Consider the following 7,569-nt stretch of genomic DNA (forward strand, 5'->3'; position numbering starts at 1 on the left):
CTTCAAAAAGCATGATTGAATTATTAAGTAAAGAATCGATGGGACTAGTCACTATAACATGCATGTTTAAAGAAAATTGATGTTAATTAGGAGAAATACATGTTGATGAAAAACTAGGAAAAGAAAACAAAAGCTTTAAATAAAAAACAAAACATCATTAAGTATGCATATATTAAAAAACTCCAAATAAAAAATATAAAAGACTCTAAAGTGAACCAAATAACCCCAAATTAGAAAACACCATCAAACGTCCACATAAGAATTCTAAGAATCAAATTTGAAGTTCCTTAGGAAGAGAGAATAGAATTCACTCAAAGCCCCTTCTAGTGCAACTTGAGGAAGAATGAAAAGGACATTGATTCTCTAAAATGAGACCAACACAAAAGATTGATTAGAAACTCATGTACAATTTTTAAAACAACATAAAAAGAGTATGCCTGTGGATATAAATTAATGAAAAAAATGTCATAAATGAGTATCCATGTGAATGTGAGTTATGAAAAAGAAACATAAAATGAGTATCTTTTAAGTTATGGTATGTTCTATGCTTAGAGAATTTTACTTATTTTTCTTATTATTATCCACAAATTAGCAATCACGTGTACATTAAGTAAAGAGCAGATAGAACATTAAAAGATCGACAGAAAAGAAGCCAAGACAAGAGACACAAGATGTGACGGCTAGCCAAGGACAAACCCCAATATGGGGAAACCCTTTGATCAAATCTTCTTTTATCTTCAATAATTCAGCAGAGAGAAATAGTACATAAATCTGATTTACATCAGCAGCAGCAAACCCTAGATAAGCCCTAAACTAGGGCAGACAATATCTTGCAAATCGACTGTCGGATCGGCTTGATTCCTTCACCAAAGAATGCAGCCTTCTGAGGAGAGTCAGTTCCACCTACAACATAGTTCTGAGAGAGAGTCTGATGGTCAACGTTGGTCAAACTTTCGATCTGCAATTGCAGTCCTAACTTCTGTGTCCTTCCTTCCACACGTGTGAGAGAGGAGTCCCTTTCTGTGCAGTAGGAGAAGAGCCTCTTTTATGCACAAGAGAGAGAGAGAGAGAGATGTGATGAGATGTGTGTTCAAATGAGGAAAAGATATCCTGTATTTATATGCAAATGTTGACGATGAATAGATGTGTCTATTGGGCTTCTGAGCATACATGAGTTGCTGGCCGGCTTGATAATTATTCCATAATCAAAATAAATTCATATCTCCATAAATACTTATCAGAATCGGATGATCTTTAGATCAATCCTACACCTCTTGATGAGAGGAATCTAGGAAAAATATTATCAGCCATGAATAAGGTGACCCACATGAAGTTTGGCCCTAATTGCCAATTTTAACACTCCCTCTCAACTAGGGAGAACTTCATCAACAATTCGTTTGTCTGTCGTTATTATTCATCCATCAATTGCACTGCCCTGTACAACTTGACCCCTACTCTGCTCTGCTCTATTCTGCCTTGTGCTGATATGCTCTGCTATGCTCTGTTTTGCTCTTGCTCGAGTTATTAAGAAGAAGAAGTGATCAAGGATGTATCATACCATCCTCAACTAACTCAAAGTCATTCTCAGAGTGTGTACCACTGGTCCTAGACCAGTCCTCAACTGACCCAAAGTCAGTGTCATAGTGGGTACAACTCCTACCACTGGTCCCAGACCAATCCTCAACCGACCCGAAGTCAGTGTCATAGTGGGTACAACTCCTACCATTGTTCCCAGACTAGTATCATTGATCCCAGATCAATGAAGGTCATCCTAGCATAGGGAGTACGGTAGATACAACAATGCGTCCATCGGTACTACTATGGTCCCTATCCTCATTTCCCTGCTCATTGATCATATGAGAGGTACTTCCCATGAGTCCCAGACTGCATGGGTAGGATGCCTCCACAGGAGAACTAATCATCCTGTCCACAGGAGAGCGAATCATCTTGTCCAGTGGATGCCACAGAGAACTAATCATCATGGCCCACAGGAGAGCAAATCATCATGTTCCACAATCGCCATAGAGAACACATCATCCAGGCCTCACAAGAGAACTAATCATCCTGCTACACAATCTTCATGGAGAACACATCATCCAGACCTCATAAGAGAATTAATCATTTTGCTACACAATCGTCATGGAGAACACATCATCCAGACCTCATAGGAGAGCTGATCATCCTGTTACATAGTCGCCACAGGGTGTCACAGGGAAAGTTTTGATTCTTTTACCCTATACACATACACCACCAGGGGATGGTGAGTCACCCTGTGGTCATATGTCGCTCCAAGAAGTACCCCGTGCCCCCCCGGAGCTCCAAGAGCTCCATACATCATATAGGACCCTCACTAGAGGGTTTTTGAACGACACCAAGTCGTTCTCGGAAAGTCAAAAATTTGTCCTTTCCTAGGGGCTTTGTCAGAATGTTGACGACCTATTCATCTGTACCGATATGTTGGAGCTTTATATCTCCCCGCTGCACCATATCTAAAATATAGTGGTATCTGATATCGATATGCTTGGAGTGATCATGAAATACGAGATTTTCTGATAAACGAATCCCATTCTGGTTATCACACAAGATCACGGTGGTATCCAATGTAAATCCAAACAACTCACTGAAGAGCTTTCATAACCAAACTGCTTCACAAGTGGCCATGCTAGCAACAATATACTCTACCTCGGCGGTGCTCAAAGCCACCGACTTCTGCTTCCTGCTCATCCAGGATATCGAAGCAGATCTGAAGGAGAAATAGCACCCAGAAGTGCTCTTAAGATCCACCACACTGCCTGCCCAATCAGCATCAGTGTATCCAAGTAGTCTTACATCTCCGGCAGTGTATCTTAACCCATAAGTAATTATGCCACAAAGATATCTCAACAGATTCTTGGCACCAATCCAATGTATGTGGTGAGGTTCAACCATATGTTGACTCAACGTGTTGACTGCGAAGCATATATCTGGACGAGAGTTCACTAAGAACATTAATGCTCCGACGAGTTGACTATACTCGATGGCATTTCGTAAAACAAGTCCAACAACGCTACCGCTTAACTTCTTAAAGTCAAGCTCCATCGGGGTAGTTACAGGCTTGCAGTCCACCATTCCGAATCTTTCCAATATCTTCACCACATATTTTCCTTGAGATAGGAAAATTTCCCTTGGCTTATGCCATACTTCAAGTCCTAGGAAATAGTGCATCAATCCTAGGTCCTTCATTTCAAATTCAGAATCCAACTCCCTCTTACATTTGTGAATGAGAGGATCTGAACCTGTTAGAAAGAGGTCATCCACATACAGCACAAGTATGAGAGGTTTGTCATCTTCAACCTTAAAGTAAAGGTTAGGATCAGCTTCACTCCTAGTGAATCCTAGCTTCATCAAGTAGTTATCGATCCACTCATACCATGTTCAGGGTGCTTGCTTCAGCCCATAGAGAGCCTTCTTCAACCTGCATACATGAGATTTTCGATCATAAATCTCAAATCCTTTGGGTTGCTCCACGTAGACCTCTTCTTTGATCGAACCATGCAAGAACGCGGTCTTGAAATCCATTTGATGTAGGTTCCATCCTTGTGAAATCGCAAGGGCTATGATCGAGCAGATGGTGGTATATCTGGCAACAGGTACAAATATCTCATCATAGTCTATACCTTCCTTCTAGGAGAAGCCACAAGTGACAAAACAAGCCTTATACTTTTTCGTACTTCCATCTGCTGCATGCTTTATCTTATAAAGCCATTTAGAAGTGACAACTGTCTTGTCCTGGGGTCTGGGAACTACTTCCGAGACATCATTCTTCATAATAAACTCATATTCTTCAGTCATAGCATCCTTCCATACTTGATGCTTGACGACATCTGAGAATGATGAAGGCTCATTTTGTATGATCGTGCTCATGATGGTCAGGTATCCCTGATACCTGTTAGGTTTCTTACTTTCACAGAAGGTTCCTCGGGGTGCAGTGTGTCCTTCAGCATCATCGAGTAGCCCCCTAAGCCAAGAGGGCCTCTTCCTAGAAGAGGAAGGCTCAGGTGGATCAATAGGATCCATGGGTTCATCCACATCGGGCATTGTTTCATCATCTTTTTCTTTTGGTTCCCTAGTGTTAACTTCTTGAGAGCTCCTTAAAGTAGGAAGATTGTTCACCTTGCTGAGAGCCATATCTTTGTCAAAGGTGACATCATGACTAATCACGACTTCCCTTTGACTAGTTACATAGATTCTATAGCCCTTAGTATTTTCACCATAGCCCACGAAGATTCCTTTCTTTCTAGATGCACCCAATTTATTCCTTTTTTTCTTTCGGCACATGAAAATATACAGGGCTTCCAAAAATTCTAAAATGAGATACGTCAAGTTTCTTACTGATGAACATTTCTTCAAGAGTCTTGGAACCCAATGCTTGATGAGGGCATCAGTTTTGTACATATATGGTGGTGTTTGCAGCTTCGGCCCATAGAAACTTCGGAAGTATTTGATCATGGAGCATGGCATGGATAGCTTCCACAATCATACAGTTCTTCCTTTCTGCCACACCATTATATTCAGGATTATATGGTGTAGTAGTCTCCCTCTTAATGCCAACCTCTTTACAAAAGTCATGAAACTCATTAGATTCATATTCAGTCCCATTATCCGTCCTTAAGATCTTGATCTTCTTTTTGGTTTGATTCTTGATCAAGGCTTTGAAGTGTCAAAACTAAGAGAACACTTCATCCTTCTTTTTCAAGAAGTATATCCAAGTCTTTCGAGAATAGTCATCTATAAAAGTAAGGTAATATGAATATCCTCCCAAGGAGTTCACAGGCATCATACCAGATATGTCTGAGTGAACCAACTGTAATATATCGGAGGTCTTGCTTTGGCTTGAGGGGAATGGTCCCCTTTTGAGCTTTCCTTTGGCACATCCCGGACATACACCTTCTTTCTCTACTCGGAATTCGGGCATCCCTGTCACCATTTGTCTTACATCGGGTAGAGCTTTATAATGAAGGTGGGCAAACCTCCGATGCCAAAGTTCGGACTGAAGAGATGTGTCACAAGACATGACACCTAGCGGACTTCCACCGACCTGATATAATGAATCAACTTGAAACCCAAGAGTGAAGGCATCTTTAACATTGTTTTTCCATACATGTACCTTGCCATCGCTGAAGGTCACCTTGTAGCCTTTATCTTCCATTGCCGAGATGGACACCAGGTTCTTTTTTAGGTCAAGTACATATAATTCATCCTGTAGGTGGATTGTATTACATTGATTCAGTTTGAGAGAGACATTGCCTACACCTTTCACGGGATATTTCGTATTATCTCCAAGGACAATTTCCAGGTTAGTTTCTTTCTCTATCAGATTATGGAGAACTTCTTTGTAACCAATAAAGTGCCTTGAGGCACCACTATCAATAAGCCAAATTCCCAACGAGTCTGAAGGAGCAGAGGTAGATAGAGAAGCTGGTAGATAATATTCATCCTCTTATTGTCAACAGTGTTAGATTCATACCTGGAATTTCTAGCCTTCCTGAATGATTGTCCTCTTCCTTGATTTCCAGCACTCCTTTTACCTCTGCTATTAGATTTTACATTCCTTTTATTTCCATGAGAGGGATTTTGATCATCGTCCCGGTGTGAGTCCCTTTTATCAGGGCATTCCCTTGCATAGTGACCTGCTTTATTGCAAATGTAACATCGTCGTTTTCTTCCACCTTTAGGTCCAGCCTTTCTTTTTGATTTAGCCCCAGAATTATTTCTTTTCTTAGCATGAGAAGAAAAGGCAGCAGGAGGACCTTTAGGCATGTGCATTTCTTGCTCTTCTATCCTTGTTTCTTCTTGAATGCATCTTTCCATTAATTCCTCGAAACCAAGAATTAAGTTATTGTTGAGAAGAGTAGTCCTAAACATGTACCATTCGGATGGTAATCCTCCAAGGGTTGAGAGTTCCATTTCCCTATCAGTAATAATTTCTCCAATAAATAGGAGATCGTTCTTGATCTCAGTGATTCTTAAGAAATATGCTTGTATGCTTTCATCTTTGCCCTTCTTAATTTCCTTCAGCTTATTTCTAAGAAACAAAACTTGATTTACATCATTAACTTTAAATAAACTCACCAGTCTATTGTAGATTTCCTTGGAGGTGTTCAGGTCGGAGATGTAGGCCACCAAACATTTGTCGATAGAGTCTCGGATGATCTTCTTAGATTTTACTTCCCCCTTGGTCCATTAATTCCTAGCAGCAGCAGATGCATTTGATGGAGGCTCAACAATTCCATCTTTCACATGGTCCAACACTTCCTGTTCTTCTAATGTTAGATCAAGAGACATCTTCCATCTGTGGTAGTCAGACTTCTCACGGAGCTTGTCTTCAGCAGGAAAGTGTGTTGAGGACCCCATGAATTCTTTTTGGATAGCCTGCCAATCTTCTCTTCGGTGATTGCTCTTGCTCTTGCTTGGGCTTTGTCTTCACCTCAACTCTCATACCATGTTAAGTTATGGTATGTTCTATGCTTAGAGCAGTTTACTTATTTTTCTTATTATTATGCACAGATTAGCAATCACATGTACATTAAGTAAAGAGCAGATAGAACATTAAACGATCAACAAAAAACAAGCCAAGACAAGAGACACAAGATGTGGTGGCTAGCCAGGGACAAACCCCAATATGGGGAAACCCTTTGATCAAATCTTCTTTTATCTTCAATAATTCAGTAGAGAGAAATAGTACATAAATCTGATTTACATCAGCAACAATAAACCCTAGATTAGCCCTAAACTAGGGCAGACAATATCTTGCAAACCGACCGTCAGATCGGCTTGATTCCTTCACCAAAAAATGCGGCCTTCTGAGGAGAGTCAGTTCCACCTACAACACAGTTCTAAGAGAGAGTCTGATGGTCAATATTGGTCAAATTTCCAATCTGCAGTTGCAGCCCTAAATTCTGCGTCCTTCCTTCCACACGTGTGAGAGAGGAGTCCCTTTCTATGCGGTAGGAGAAGAGCCTCTTTTCTGTGCAAGAGAGAGAGAGAGATGTGATGAGATGTGTGTTCAAATGAGGAAAAGATCTCATGTATTTATATGCAAATGTTGATGATGAATAGATGCGTCTGTTGGGCTTCTGAGCCTACATGAGTTGCTGGTCGACTTGATAATTATTCCATAATCAAAATAAATTCATATCTCCATAAATACTTATCGGAATCAGATGATCTTTAGATCAATCCTACACCTCTCGATGAGAGGAATCTAGAAAAAATATTATCAGCCATGAATAAGGTGACCCACATGAAGTTTGGCCCTAGTTGCCAATTTTAACAGTATCTTTATGGATGTTAATGCATTTTGTGAGAGTATATGCATAGGTAACCCCTACATTTCCTAGTAAAAATAAGAACCAATGCTTGATTCAAAGTTCACTTTAAAGAAAAATTTGATCTTGAACAAAACGATGAGGCATAAAAAATCACTTGAGGAAGCATTGCACATCCTACCCCATAATGTTGAATAAGGTGAGGCATAGATGATAGTAATAGATGTCATAGAGGTTGGCAAAAATATGGAGGTACAAGTTG

Source organism: Pinus tabuliformis, chromosome 8 (genome assembly GCF_031772625.1).
Source record: "Pinus tabuliformis cultivar Carrire ecotype Pingquan chromosome 8, CPIR1, whole genome shotgun sequence".
In the NCBI taxonomy this organism is placed as follows: Eukaryota; Viridiplantae; Streptophyta; class Pinopsida; order Pinales; family Pinaceae; genus Pinus; species Pinus tabuliformis.